Below are 16,224 nucleotides of genomic sequence, written 5' to 3'. Positions count from 1 at the left end.
TAGCAAAAAACAACCTTTTATACAAAACCACAATTATTTATTGACATTTTGGTAAATCGAGTTAATCATCAATTGATGTTAATAGTTTTACATAAGAATTGAATATGTTAAACTGATTGGATAAAAATCATGACAATCTGTTGAACACTCAACAACTACCTGCTAGACCTTTTTAAAGTACATTTTTTCTTCGTTTTTGAACGTTTTAGTTTCAAGATGACAATGCGTTCATTATTAAAATGAGAAAAATAACATACTGCAATCTTCAAAGGACCAGAAAATTTCATAACATAGTGAAATAGAGATCTTACAACACAATCAAAATGAAATTGGAATTCATTTTCGTTCTAAAACATGTTTTTGTTTGAAATTTCTGCCATTCGCATACAAATTTTCGATACATTCGTTTTTGTGACGTCACAAAAAAAATCCAATATGGCTCTCGACACTACCTTATTTAAATATTCCTTGCTGTAGGTGGGCCTTTTTACTCTTATAGGTGTTTTAAAGATGTTTTAATGGGGTTTATACAACAAAACGTTGTTTTATAGCAAAGTTTTTAAGCGCCCTTCAAGTTTCTTAAAAAACATAAACTGTTGCTTGGGAATGGTTACTATTCCAACAAAACTTCGAATGGATTGCTTTTTAAAACACTCGGAAACTGCCGACCGACGATTTTGTAGAGGAGAGAAAAACAATAAGTCCCGCGCGTGCCGCAGCCGTCAAATTATCCGTACACGAAAAACTTGGAATAATTAAAATTCTTATGTTATTCACACTCAGATGTACTTTTAACCATGAAGCAGTCATGAAGTACATGGTCACATTTGAATTCATTGGATAATGAATGTGAAACCATCCCCCTTCCTGTCATAAAGTCTTGAGCCAATTATTCACAGCGTAAAGTACCGTTATTTGTAAAAAAAAATGAGGTCTCAACGCTTAACGTGCATCTGTCAAGTCAGCTGATTGCACCGATTGCACACATACAAATGCAATTACATGCATAGTATATAAAAACTAAAAATAGTGCGCCTGTACAACACTGATTTCAACGACTTTTCGGTTGTGTGTTTTAGTGGTCCAAGTAAGCCTGGAAAAATTATTTTTCTCAACGGCCATTTTGCTGCAGATTCGGATGGTGTCAGTCTTTTCCATGAGAGCTGGAATACTAACGGCGCGTTCGTAAATTGATTTTTTTGGGTGATGCATCAGTCGATTGATTTGTTTGGTAGATGTCAAATCACTTTCCACTTTCTTTGAATTGATCGGAATGTCAATCTAAGACAATTTCACAACGATAAAAATCCGAAGAGATTGAAAATCATGTTTTCTTTTTTCAACATCAAAAAATGTCTTCTTTAAATTCACCGGAATCCGAAAATAAGAAAATTTTAAAAATGTCTTCAATAATTTCTTTTCTTTCACGACATTTTTTGCCAGGAATTCGGCTGCAGGATGCCGAAAATCAAGTGGTGTATCAAATTACCGCAGGAAGGAATAGGTTCCGGCTACAGCTGCAAGTTCGTAAATACTCAAGCGTTCTCTCGAAATGAAAGGTGCTGCTACAACTGAAACAAAAACCGCTCAAAACTAAGAAAAATGGACCGTGCAGCTGCTCAGTGGAGCCGCGTCCTCATGCTTAAAAAGTGATCAAAACTCGTGGAGGAAGAAATAACGATGGCACAAAGCAGAGGCAAAAAAGTAAATACTGTGATATTAGAAGTGGCAAATTTAAAATTGTGTTATTTTCAAAGCATAAATATACCCGAATTTTGAAGAAATATAACAAATGCAAATAATTGTTCACTATGAAACCCCATCCCTAGCCAACACGCACACATATGCATTCAATTTTTAACGCACTCACACATAAACACGAACCGAACATACAAATACTATCAAACCATGACAGATGTCAACGAGAGCTGTCACTCTGAACCGGGAAAACCATTTAAAGTAGAATCGGTTGGGCCATTTCATGCTTGAATTCAATAGGAGGAATGCTTGGGATCCAAGCATTCTTTCAAGCATTCCAAGCATTTATTTTGTAAAGCGGGATGGTTCCCCGCTTAACAAAATGAATGCTTGGAATGCTTGAAAGAATGCTTGGATTCCAAGCATTCTTCAAGCATTCCTCCCATTGAATTCAAGCATTTAATGGTCCAACCGATTCTACTTGAAACAGTTTTCCCGGTTCAGAATGACAGCTCTTGCTGACATTTGTCGAAGTTTGATTGTATTGGTGTGATTTTGGCGTGCTTATGTGTGAGTGCGTTAGTGTATGCGTGCTCTTTCAATATACACTGAGGTTTTTTTTACGCGGTTTTTTTTTACACGGTTTTTTTTACGCGGCTTTTTTTACGCGGATTTTCGAATTAACGCGGTTTTTTTTACGCGGATTTTCGAATTAACGCGGTTTTTGAGAGAAAATATTCTAAGACTTTTTCAAAGGAAAACACTTAGAATCTTTTTGTAGTTGGGAAAATCTTAGCTCTGAGACTAAGAACGTGATACATGATATCTGAGTCCTGAGACCTGAGACTTGAGACCTGAGACCTGAGACCTGAGACATGAGACATGAGACATGAGACCTGAGACATGAGACATGAGACCTGAGATATGAGACCTGAGACATGAGACCTTAGACATGAGACATGAGACCTGAGACATGAGACCTGAGACATGAGACATGAGACCTGAGACATGAGACATGAGACATGAGACCTGAGATATGAGACATGAGACATGAGACCTGAGACCTGAGACATGAGACCTAAGACATGAGACCTGAGACATGAGACATGAGACCTGAGACCTGAGACATGAGACATGAAACCTGAGACATGAGACCTGAGACATGAGACATGAGACCTGAGATATGAGACCTGAGACATGAGACATGAGACCTAAGACATAAGACCTGAGACAAAAGACATGAGACCTGAGATATGAGACCTGAGACATGAGACATAAGACCTAAGATATGAGACCTGAGACATGAGACATGAGACCAGAGACATGAAACATGAGACATGAGACCTGAGACATGAGACATGAGACCTGGGATATGAGAGCTAAGACATGAGACATGAGACCTGAGACATGGAACATGAGACCTGAGACATGAGACATCAGGCGATCTAATTGATTTTGTTTTTTATCTTAAAAATAAACTATCATTGTACGCAAATTTTTAAATAATCATGGTTCTTTCGCATTTTTTTAGTAACGTGCTTTTTTGCTCTAATTTTTTAATTAAAATGGTTTTTTACGTGGATTTTCGAAATTCGGTGTTTTTTTACGCGGATTTTCGAATTAACGAGGTTTTTTTTTTACGCGGATTTTCGAATTAACGCGGTTTTTTTTTACGCGGATTTTCGAATTAACGCGGTTTTTTTTTACGCGGATTTTCGAATTAACGCGGTTTTTTTTTACGCGGATTTTTTTTACGCGGGACGAAATACCGCGTAAAAAAAACCTGAGTGTAGTTGCATTGAATAATTTTCAAAAAAAAAATTGTTTTTGAAAAGCTTTCGTTTTATTCAATTATTGTACTTATCATCTTTTTGTTACACAATTAGTTCACAGTTCTTATTTCTATTACTTTTCATTCACAATTCACAATGAAAAAAAAAATCCCAACACACAACTTGCGAGGAGTGACTGATGGCTGCGAGCTCCTTGTCGCTTCCGTTCGATAATCTCCGGTTTTTTCCATGATGCTTGAGGTGAAACGTATCCTAGAGGAAACTGTTGCCGTTTATTAGCCCCTCGTAGTCGTCCGGACCAGATGGACAGAGAGAAATTCTTCGCCAAAGTCTCCACCACCATCACTTCTCGAGCCTGATCCTGCGCCTGCATGCGTTTGTCGTAAACCTTTATTCGATGCTGAAATAGAGATTAAAGAATATTAAATACTATTTATCACTTTTTATCAGCAATAACTTATAAATTACCTCCAACATGAAGCTGCTTTCTAAAAGGCTGCGTACAAAATGGCCGTAGGAATCCAAGTGAATTTTTCAGGCCTGCTTAGATCACCAATACTCACGAATGAAAAGTCGTTGAAATGATCAAACATCTGTTGTACAAAGTTGTTTTGTGTTTTATGCTCATGTATGTGTGCAATCGGTGCAATCAGCTGACTAGACTGATGCACGTTTAGAGTTAGGGCTGTCCCAACGGTAGGTGCAAAACACGGTTTTCGACCACGCTAAAACATTTCGGCTGGCACCGGTGGCGTAAATTGCTGTTTTAGCACAGTTATCGATTTCAAAATTCCCAACAGTTATACGCCTTTGTTCCAAATTCAAGCAAATTTGGAACAGGATTTCAAAATATACGACAGACCGATTTAGACGTTTGGGGCTCACGCTGAGAAAATTTTAGCCAATGATGATTATTTTCACACATGTTTGGGTAGCATTGGGTGTAATAATTGTTTCTTTTTGAGAAGTTATTTGAATGTTTTTTCTCGCCAAAACCGGTCAATACGTAACACAAATTGAGAAAACATGTTAACAAAAACCATGTATCATTTATAAATAATTTATGTAAAACTATTCTTGACTTCATATTTCAATAAATAGCTTTTGGCCTCAACGAATTAGTGAGCCCAGTCAGCGTTTCTCGAGTTCAAACGTTATATGAACTTTCATTTTCAATAACAGAAACATTCTAATGAAATTAATGCAAAACAACAATAAACTTTAAAAAAAAATTAAAAAATTTGAATATCCGTGTAATGACCGGTTTTTGTACAAAGTTGTTAACAATATTTATAATCCATCATATTTCACAATTTTAATATAAAAACCATTGAATTTTTTCTTTTCAATTATTGAGTGTCTGCAATAAAAGTGTACCCGTTTTAAATTTGCCATCACACCGGTGGGGAGCGCGTGTTTTAGCCGATTCCAAAATTTAAAATTTTGCTAAAACTGGTATACCTAAAACCAATATTTAGACCTGAACCGTTGCAGGTGCTCTTAAAGATCCAAATTTATGGCATTGAACGCAGCCCTACGCGCGAAATCGTTCGATCAAGGTTTTAAGAGCACCTGCAACGGTTCAGGCGTAAATATTGGTTTTAAGTATACCAGTTTTAGCAAAATTTTAAATTTTAGAATCGGCTAAAACACTCACTCCCCACCGGTGTTTGAAACGGAAACACTTTCATTGCAGACACTCAATAATTGAGAAGAAAAAACTCATTTTATTAGAAAAATTGCATAAGTTTTGAGTTTCACGGTTAATTGTCTTAAAATTAGTTCTACGAATATTCTTTTTGACAGAACAATGATTTCAACTATTCTACCAGGATTTCATTAATTTAAAAGCAAAAAATGACTACACAACGAGGAAAAAAGGTCAATTGAAACAATTCTTCAATTAATTCAATCAAATTACTTTGAATCAAAAGGTCAATTGATACAAATATTTCAACCAAATTGCTTTGAATCAATGCAATAAGGTTTTGTTGAAATGAAATGAAAAGCAATATTTTTTTCAAGTTATTGCTGACATTGATAAAGGAAATGAGAAATGTTTATCCCAAAGTCAAAGGAAATTTTCCTTTGATTTGTCGACATTTTTGTTTGACAAAAACTTGTTTCACTTTGGGGCCGTTCACATCCCACGTGGACAACTTAGGAGGAGGAGGGGAGGTATGGAAATGTCCACGCTTGTCCACGGAAAGGGGGTAGGGGTTTGGGAATTGTCCACGTGGACAAATTTACTTTCAAAATATTTTCTAAATTAATATTCAGATGTTTAAATGAAAATCTTAAAATGGCATACCTTTCCAGTTTAAGTTTAAACAAAAAGTAGCTACTTAAAAGCAAGTGATAAATATGATAACTAACAAGTTTAAATTTTAATTATATCAGTAAATTCATATTCGGTTTTACAAAATCAGCCATTTTTATAACAAAAAGGCAAAAAGTGGTGTTTTCTAACTGTCAAATTATAGGTATTTAAAATAAAAACTTTTCCAAATCTGTCCACGTGGACATCCGGGGAGGGGGGTAGGGGTTTGCCAAATGTCCACGCTTGTCCACGGAGGGAGAGGAGGGGGTCAAAAATCTAATTTTTCTGTCCACGTGATATCTGAACGGCCCCTTTGTAAATTTATGTATGGATACAGAAAAATATGCTGATATTTACGAAAACTCCGAACAATCTATACGAAACTAAAAATCTCTCAATATCTCCAATAAAACAAAAATTATAGAACAAACAATAAACATTTATTTTACCTCATCGAAAAATGATTGAAATTTTTTTTACGTTTATTTTTTTCAAATTTTAGAACGCTGGCTGGATTCACAATTCGTCGAGCCCAAATGAAAAGCTTTTTATTTAATTATATTAAATCGAGAATAATGTGACATCTATTATTTATACTTGGTATGGTTTTTATCAGCATCTTTTCTCAATTTATGTAACGTATAGGCTGGTTGAAGCGAAAAAAACATTCAAATAATATCTCAAAAAGAAACTATTATCACACCCAATGTTACCCAAACATGTGTGAAAGAAATCATTGTTGGCTAAAATTTTCTCACCGTGAACTAAATCGGTCTGTCGTATATTTTGAAATCCTGTTCCAAATTTGCATGAATTTGGAACAAAGGCGTATAACTGTTGGGAATTTCGAAATCGATAACTGTGCTAAAACAGCAATTTACGCCACCGGTGCCAGCCGGACTGTTTTAGCTTGGTCGAAAACCGTTTTTTGCATCTACCGTTGGGACAGCCCTAAGGGCACCTGCAACGGTTCAGGCGTAAATATTGGTTTTAAGTATACCAGTTTTAGCAAAATTTGAAATTTTAGAATCGACTAAGAGCAAGTCCAATGGTGTTGGGAAAAAGTGGTAGGAATTTAGACGTCTGTAGCACAGATGGGAATTTTTCTATCGTGAAATATAGACCAAAAATGTTGGCCGTCCACCGGTGTGATAGAATACGAAGGTATAAAATCGAAAGCAACCAGCGATGCCAAGAGAATTTGCTTTTCAGTAATTTTACAAAGTTTTTGTATTTTGAATTCACCGTTTGAAAATTGAAATCAAATTCATTTTACTTGATCATTAACTTGAAATAGTAAGTAGTGTCCATATGAAAATTTGATTATTTATATGCATGAATAAGTATTGTTTAAGTTATAATGCATTCAAATATTAAACTATATTCTGCAGAATTAGGTGTTTTGTATTGAAGTGCATTTGATAACACGAGTTGATCAAGTTTTTTATTTCTTCCTAAAACCTTCATTTTCAAAGTGATAATTAAGTAAGTGACAAATAGAAAGTATAGGTATTTCAGACACATTTCTTATTCCATAAAACCGTCATTCAAATTCAAAATTAAAAAAAAATTTTTTCATTAAAACCAAATAACTTCGATAAATTAAGTTTGCTTTTAATATTAAAAACTAAATTTTTGTTTTAACTTTGTTTAACTTATTCATTTAAGGTAAAAAAAAGATTTAGGTAATCAATTCTCATTACAAAACGTATAAATTGGAGAAGCTGTATTATGTTTGCCATGATCGAGACGTCATTTAGTCTTATTTATGCCATTGCAAATTTATGTCTCAAAGCATAATTATGTTACTGCTTGGAACTGTTGCATGGGACGTTTGTTCTGCAGTTCACTTAAGATAAAAAAACTCATGAAAAACGTATTTAAATCATCAGTCAGTTGTTATTATAGTTATTCTATAATACTGGTATTGTAACGTTCTGCCAATGTAGCACACATGAAAGTGATTTTGGTATTTGAAGGACTTTTCGAATTTAAAGGTTTCACATATAATTTGAATAAAGAGTTTTTGTTTCGTAGCTTTTCAAACAAACTTATATTTCCGACCGTTTCTTTTCTTGTTCTTTCTTCGAACATCTAACCAGGTCACACCTGTGGAACTTTTCGATTGCAAAATCATTCCTGCCCGTGTTTGAACAGAGGGATCAGAGATCCAACCCATCGGAAGCCAAACTTGGTGCATTCCGGCAGCACAACCTAAAATTTGGGATATGGGTTTTGATTTTAAATAATTTACCGACTTTTGAGAACACCTACCTGATACAAACATTCAATTTCCGATGTTTCTTCGTTTCAATAAGCTGCAATTTGTCCGGGTTGCGCTGGGACCGAAAAATTCATTGGAAGCTGAATTTTACTCCCGATACGACGCCTGCGTTTGATATAATTGACACTTGTCAAATTAACAGCGAGGGTGATGGAACCATTAAAGGCGGTGTTCCGAACTTGTTACCGGACATTCCGACGGAATACCTTTTTCAAATAAAAATAAATGAAACACTTTCCTTCTCCCGAAAACCGCTCAAACAAAACAAACAAATCGAATTTATTTATTCACACAGCTATCTGGCATCTCTGCCCCTAAAAATGCATGATAGCCCATTCGATTGGCAAGGGCATGAACAAAATTGGTTGTAAATTTTAAAAAGTTGATTTACTTCTTTGCAATTAGTATCAATTCAAGTGATAAAAGCATTTTTTTTAAAGAAAATATCACTTTATGTTTAAATCCTGAAATTGCTCAATTTCCTTTATTTTCCCCTCAACTGAGGTTTTCAGTATAAGATAGATGGCAGCACCGAATCGCTTCATGCACGAATACTGTATTGCAACGCCGACTCTATCACTCGGTTCGGTGTTGCAAAACATTGCGTTTTTCTATCACCCTCAGCCAAAAAGTGTTATACGATACAAATTTTGCAGCGCGAAACTGTTCGAATATCAGATTTTCCCAACACCGGTGGACGGCAAATGTGTTGTGATGTGATGTAAACCATCGAAATTTCCAACTCCATCTCAACCAGTGAACTTGCTCTAAAACACCCACTCCCCACCGGTGTAAGAGAAAATTTAAAACGGAATCACTTTCATTGCAGACACTCATTAACTGAGAAGAAAAAACCCATTTTATAATAAAAAATGCATAAGTTTTGAGTTTCACGGTTAATTGTCTTAAAATTAATTCTACGAATATTCTTTTTGACAGAACAATGATTTCAACTATTCTACCAGGATTTCATTAATTTAAAAGCAAAAATAACTACACAACGAGGAAAAAGGGTCAATTGAAATAATACTTCAATTAATTCAGTCAAATTGCTTTGAATCTATGGAATGAGGTTTTGTTAAAATGAAATGAAAAAGCAATATTTTTTTCAAGTTATTGCTGACATTGATAAAGGAAATGAGAAATGTCTATCCCAAAGTCAAAGGAAATTTTCCTTTGATTTGACGACATATTTGTTTGACAAAAACTTGTTTCACTTTGTAAATTTATGTATGGATACAGAAAAATATGCTGATATTGACGAAAACTCCGAGCAATCTATACGAAACTAAAAATCTCTCAATATGTCAAATAAAACAAAAATTATAGAACAAACAATAAACATTTATTTTACCTCATCGAAAAAGTACTAAAATTTTCTTTTCGTTTATTTTTTTTCAAATTTTAGAACGCTGACTAAATTCACAAATTCGTCGAGCCCAAATGAAAAGCTTTTTATTTAATTATATTAAATCGAGAATAATGTGACATCTATACATTTATGACATTTATGTATACTTGATATGGTATTTATTAACATCTATTCTCGATTTATGTTACGTATAGGCTGGTTGAAGCGAAAAAAAAAACATTCAAATAATATCTCAAAAACAAACTATTATCACACCCAATGTTACCCAAACATGTGTGAAAGAAATCATTGTTGGCTAAAATTTTCTCACCGTGAACTAAATCGGTCTGTCGTATATTTTGAAATCCTGTTCCAAATTTGCATGAATTTGGAACAAAGGCGTATAACTGTTGGGAATCTCGAAATCGATAACTGTGCTAAAACAGCAATATACGACACCGGTGCCAGCCGAAATGTTTTAGCGTGGTCGAAAACCGTGTTTTGCATCTACCGTTGGGACAGCCCTAAAAGGGCCTGCGGGTCTGTTCTATTCGGGCAGTCTGGGGTGACCCAGCTAACATGAAATCGTAATAGAAATGATAATCCAAATCGAATATAAAGACATTTTCAACAACTATCGTAAACACGTTGGTATTGAGTGATTTTCTATCATTCATTTACGACAAGCTTTGCCCAAAAAAATTGAATCGGATATCAGTTTAATCAATTCGTAAATATGTCTCCAAAAAGTTGAGAATATGCTAATTCGACACTTACGATTTGAGTGAACTGATTTACAATAAATGGGCGGTCCTTCAATTGACACTCTCTCCGGTTTCTTCTTTTGACCGGTTCGTAAAAAAAATCTCACCTCTAGAGCTATAGCGTGGACCATATCAACTGATGAGTTGGCATCGTGGTAAGATACCGGACTGCAAACTCGGAGGACTGTAGTTCAAATCTCGGTCGAAAAAAAGTTTTTTTTGTTTATTTTACTTTTTTTTGGAAAATCGAATCGTTGGAATCTTGTCAATGTAGAAATATATCGCCTCCACTTTTGTAGCTATATGCTATTTTGGTAAGTTTAATACAATCTTTTTATCTGGTATATTTGTTGGAATAATCGGCAATCGAAGAATGCTGGTTACTGGTCACCTCTATGAAAACGGAAGTAATTTAATAAACAACCGTGAAAATTTTCTCAGTCTACATTAAGCTCTCCACCAAGCTGCTAATAAATCTTTTCTACTGTTAAATTCTGTTTAACTTATTTTAACCAAATATCAAGAATCAAGAGGTTATGGGCGACTCACGCAAAGATCCGGTCCACGGGATCCCGCAGTTCTCGGGTACCGGCTTTGACAATTGGCGCTTCAGGGTGGAAGCTTACTTGAAATCGGTGAATCTTTTGGACGTGGTCAAGAACGATCCCCCGGCGGTTCCGGCTGAACGTGCTAAGTTCCTAGAGAAGGACGGAAAGGCGACGTATTTGCTGATTTCGTTCATTCACGATGACCTGCTGGACCTTGTACGGGACAAGGAGACGTCAAAGGAAATTTGGACAAGCCTGGAGAACGTTTATGCCAAGAAATCCGTTTCGTCGCAGACCTTCATCCGAAAGCAACTTGCGAAGCTGAAAATGGTTGAAGGATCGTCAGTGAAGGACCATTTGAAGATCTTCGAAGACCTTATTCGTCAGCTAAAGTTGGCCGGAGCGAAACTCGAAGAAAACGACGTTGTTGCTCAGCTTTTTGCCACTCTTCCCGAATCGTTTGATCCCTTAGTTACCGCCTTGGAGAATCTGGGAGAGGAAAATCTGAAACTGGACGTGGTTCGAGAGCGCCTTCTTGCAGAGGAATTGAAGAAAACGGATCGAGTTGCAGATTCCAACCAAGAAAAACCTGCTGCTTTTCAAGGATCGAAACAGAGGACGGCGTTCGTTAAATTCACGGGAAAGTGCAGACGCTGCCAAAAGAAGGGACATAAGGCCAAAGATTGTCGTGTCAAGCTTGCGTCGGACGGACGAGCTGAAGTTAATGCTGCAAGTGGAGGTAAAGCGATAGCCTTCATGACTGGAAGGAGTTTTTCCGAACGAGCGACGGGTGTCGTGACCTTCAAATTGGATTCTGGGGCCACGGACCACCTCGTGAACGTGAAACACTGTTTCGCTGACCTTACGAAGCTGAAGGCACCGGTGATCATCAATGTGGCGAAAGATGATCAGTCGCTGATATCCTGGCATCGAGGAACAATTACGGGCGTCAATAAGGAAGGCGTCAAGCTGGTCCTGAAAGATGTGCTGTTTGTTCCTGATCTTCGAGAAAATCTTCTCTCTGTGAAGAAGATGGCGAAAGCAAATTTGGACGTTACTTTCAAGAAAACGGAAGCAACTGTGCGGTACGACGGCAAGCTGATCGGAAAATGTCCCGTTCGTGGTGACCTTTACGAGCTAGATTTGGTCCTCGATACTGTGGCGGCCAACTTGTGTGGAGCTGTGAGCGGTAATCTATGGCACCGTCGACTTGGTCATTTGGGCATCCAGAATTTGCAAGCACTTGTAAAGCACGACATGGTAACAGGTATTTCCGAGGAACCAGGTAAATTGGATTTTTGTGATGTATGTGTTCTTGGAAAGCAGTGCCGAGAACCATTCTCGGGTACAAGAGTCCGTGCTTCAAGACCTTTAGAAAGAGTTCACTCCGACGTGTGTGGTCCTATCACACCGGCAGCTTGGGATGGTTCTCGGTACTTTGTCTCGTTTATTGACGATTTCACGCACTTCGCAGTAGTGTATCCCCTCAAGAAGAAGTCCGAGGTATTACAACGGTTCCGAGAGTACGAAGCGATGGCAACTGTCGCTCTAGGACATTCAATTTCGAAGCTGACTGTGGATCAAGGCAGAGAATATTGCTCCAAAGACCAGCGGGAGTTTTACGTGTCCAGAGGGATCCAGGAAGAGCCAACTACAACGTATACACCACAGCAAAAAGGTGTGTCAGAACGATTCAATCGAACAATCATCGAGAAGGTTCGTGCGATGTTGTCCGAATCTCAAACTCCGAAGTACCTGTGGAACGAAGCGGTTCTGGCTGCGGTTTACCTAACCAACAGAAGTCCAACGAGTGCTCTATCTTGCCAGAAGACCCCTGCGGAAATGTGGACAGGCCACAAGCCAGACCTCAGTAAACTTCGAGTTTTTGGCTGCAAAGCGTATGTTTGGGTGGCGGCGCAACAGAGAAAAAAACTGGACCCGAAAAGCAAACTGGCTGTGATGGTTGGGTATGCTCCAAATGCTTACCGTCTGTGGAATCCAGAGAAGAAGGAATTGTTCCTGTCAAGAGACGTCAAGTTTGATGAAAATAGTTTTCCGTTTGCTGCTAAGGTTCCTTGCGAAAGTCCGTCGAGTGTGGTCCCTGTTCAATACGATTTCCAAGCTGAAGGAGTGCGGCCACATGAAAACCCCGTTCAAAGCGAAGAGGTGCCCCCGCCGGATCAGAACAGAAGCATCATGACTGACGACGAAGACGATGACGTTGACGAAACCGGAGCGCTCCCTTCGCAAACAGACCGTGGTTCGAACCTCGATATGGTAACCCCGAGGCGCGGCGAACGGGAGCGCAAGCTCCCCGGTAAGTTTAAAGACTTTGTTGTTGGAAAACTTTTCACTGCCGCGCAATCCTGTCCTACAGATATTGTTCCAAAAGTTGATGCTGTTGTGGGACAAGATGAGGTCGAACGTTCCATTTCCGATGCTCCTGAGGCGTATAAGGACATTGCTGGGCGAGACGATGAGGTTTTCTGGAGGCATGCGGTCGATGAAGAACTGAAGTCCCTGGCTGACAACCACGTGTGGCGGCTGGTAGAACGACCAGCTGGCGTGGTTCCACTCAAATCCAAATGGGTGTTTCGGGTCAAGCAAGACGAAAATGGAAAACCTGTGCGATACAAGGCTCGTTTAGTCGCTAAAGGTTTCCTGCAGAAGGCTGGCGTCGATTATAGCGAAACTTATTCCCCTGTTGCTAAGTTGGCGACAATACGAACCGTTCTGGCTGTAGCGGTGCACCGGAAGATGTTCATCAATCAACTCGATGTCAAGACGGCGTTCCTGTACGGTGAATTAGAAGAAGACGTCTATTTATCCATACCCGAAGGAGTCACCGCAAAGCCGAATCTGGTGTGCAAGTTGGAACGGTCACTGTATGGACTCAAGCAAAGCCCACGATGTTGGAATAATAAACTAAATGACATCCTTCTGGTTTTCGGTTTTAAGCGTTCCTGCCATGACTATTGCTTATATACCCGAAACGACGATCGAGGGCGGGTGTATATCGTCATCTACGTTGACGACCTGCTCATCGTTGGCGATCGTCTGGAGCTGATGAAGCAGATCAAGCTATCACTTTCCAAAAACCTTCAGATGACGGACCTTGGGGAAGTGAACCTCTTTCTCGGAATCAAGATCCGATATGATCGTTCTGCTGGTTTGATGTCTCTGAGTCAAGAAGTCGCTGTGGATCGTGTGTTGGCGAAATTCGGCATGAAAGATTGCAACAACGTAAAGACACCAATGGAGAAGGCCTGTTTTCTACCAACGCATCCCGAATAGCAAAGACCATGATCAACACCATAAAGAAACGGTATTATTCAATTTAACAATAAACTTCATCCTAATTTCAAAATCTTTAGCAACCATCTAAAATTTTGAAACCTCCATGGTTTTTAAAGTAACTGTGAAATGTATCGTCAATTCATGACGCTTAACAGTTGTCGAATCTATTCAGAAGCATGGTATCACAGCAATTATCTTATGATTTTTATTATTAAAGTGAACTTCATGGTAAAAAGAAAATCCAAACCAAAACAAATATTGGTAAGCTTTTGCTTTTTCGTGTAATCGTTTTTTGGCCTGAAGGCTAAAATAATTTTTTCGTGTTAAGATTTTGTTTACGCGCCATTTATCCGGACAGTTTTAGTGGTCGACAATTTTAAAACTAAAATTCCTTCGGTGAGTACTTTGCAAAACTCATTTCGTTTTTTTTTATTACAATTTTTGTTTCTTTTGTTCTAGGAGCTGATACAAAGTCGGTCCAGCCGGATACTTCGAACGAGAGTATTGCGACGGTCGGATGATGATGGAGTCAATTTTATGCTCAGGCTTCCAACCAAACATGCTTGGAAAAAACAGGGGAAAATCTATTTTATTTATTCCAGGAAGAGATAAAGTGAACTAAAAATTTAAATGTAAGTAAATTAGTTTTAATAAAAGTATCGATTAAAATTATTGAATTGTAAAAATTATCCGAAAACCCCCCTATATATCAAAATATGAATAATTGTCAACCATGAAATAATACGGTCAACACATATTAAATAACAATGAAAATTCATTGGAGGACAATGAATTTCACAGTTCCTATTAGAAAAACTGGATGATCAAATAATCATCAAATTTAAAGTTTTGTGTTTTCAAATGTATGGAAAAAAGTTGATTTTTTCATGGTTAAGTTGCTTAACAACCCCCTTTTTTCATGGTAATTTATGCCGAAACCATGAATATTATAGTCAAAAACATTGAATTTGACAGTGCATTCATGGTTTCAATACCATGATATTCATATTATCAACCATAAAACCCACGGTAGAGTGAAAATGAAATATGTACATGGTTTTTTCACCTTACTTTTCTATTCGGGATGAAGGAAATCCGGTCTGTCATCCTTATCGTGAGCTACTTGGAAGTCTCATGTACACAATGCTATGTGTCCGTCCCGATATTGCATTCGCTGTTGCATACTTGGGACGTTTCCAAAGTCAACCTGGCGAAGCACACTGGCAAGCGCTGAAAAGAGTGGTCCGATACATGAAAGGCACGAAGGATCTCAAGCTCCAGTTCAAGCGAGACGAAAAGGCTGAAGTACTGATCGGATACGCTGATGCGGATTGGGCGTCGGATACTGAAGATAGGAAATCCGCGAGCGGTTATGTCTTCAAGGTATTCGGCAATACGGTGTCCTGGGCCAGTAGGAAGCAACAAACCGTTGCATTATCATCCTGTGAGGCAGAGTATGCAGCCTTAAGCGTAGCTGCTTCCGAAGGACTGTGGCTACAAGGAATCTTAGAAGATCTGCAGCAAGTTCCCCCTGGTAAACCGTTCAAGATTTTTGAAGACAATCGTGGCTGCATTGCGATGGCTATAAACACCGAGAACAAGCGTGTGAAGCATATTGATGTGAAATACCATTTCCTGCGAGATCATGTGGCACATGGAAGGCTGCAGATCGTACCAATAGGAACAGCAAACCAACTTGCAGATGCGTTCACCAAAGCACTGGAACCTGGACGTTTCTGCAACCTGCGGCCCCTCCTGGGATTGACCGATTCAGGGCGGGTGTTGGAATAATCGGCAATCGAAGAATGCTGGTTACTGGTCACCTCTATGAAAACGGAAGTTTTCTTTAATAAACAACCGTGAAAATTTTCTCAGTCTACATTAAGCTCTCCACCAAGCTGCTAATAAATCTTTTCTACTGTTAAATTCTGTTTAACTTATTTTAACCAAATATCAAGAATCAAGAATATTTGTTTGGATAATTCTGTTGTTAGTGCGTTATACCTTCATAAATGTTTGCTGGGGAAATGCACAAAATGCAAATCAAGGAAAAACCTTGTAAATCTCATTTCCATATGCTGGAATATGATTGTTTTGCATCACGCGTTTGTCAACATTGAAATTTCTCTCATCGAAACCTTATTTTTTTGTGATTTCGGCTTTTACCAT

The 16,224-nt window shown here is 38.1% G+C and overlaps 1 protein-coding gene and 1 long non-coding RNA gene across 8 annotated transcripts in view; both read right to left on the bottom strand.

Moving 5' to 3' along the window:
• The window catches only part of LOC129748042 (uncharacterized), a 160,071-nt gene that overhangs the window by 142,321 nt on the left and 1,526 nt on the right, over window positions 1-16,224 (bottom strand). The window lies entirely within an intron of this gene.
• LOC129748181 (uncharacterized) lies at window positions 3,520-4,999 on the bottom strand. Its single transcript, XR_008737674.1, has 2 exons — window positions 3,960-4,999; window positions 3,520-3,891 (listed from the first exon to the last, which is right to left on the bottom strand). It is a non-coding gene; the product is annotated as an uncharacterized LOC129748181 (long non-coding RNA).

This window comes from Uranotaenia lowii, chromosome 1, assembly GCF_029784155.1.
Source record: "Uranotaenia lowii strain MFRU-FL chromosome 1, ASM2978415v1, whole genome shotgun sequence".
In the NCBI taxonomy this organism is placed as follows: Eukaryota; Metazoa; Arthropoda; class Insecta; order Diptera; family Culicidae; genus Uranotaenia; species Uranotaenia lowii.
This window is presented reverse-complemented; position numbering and strand designations above follow the sequence as displayed.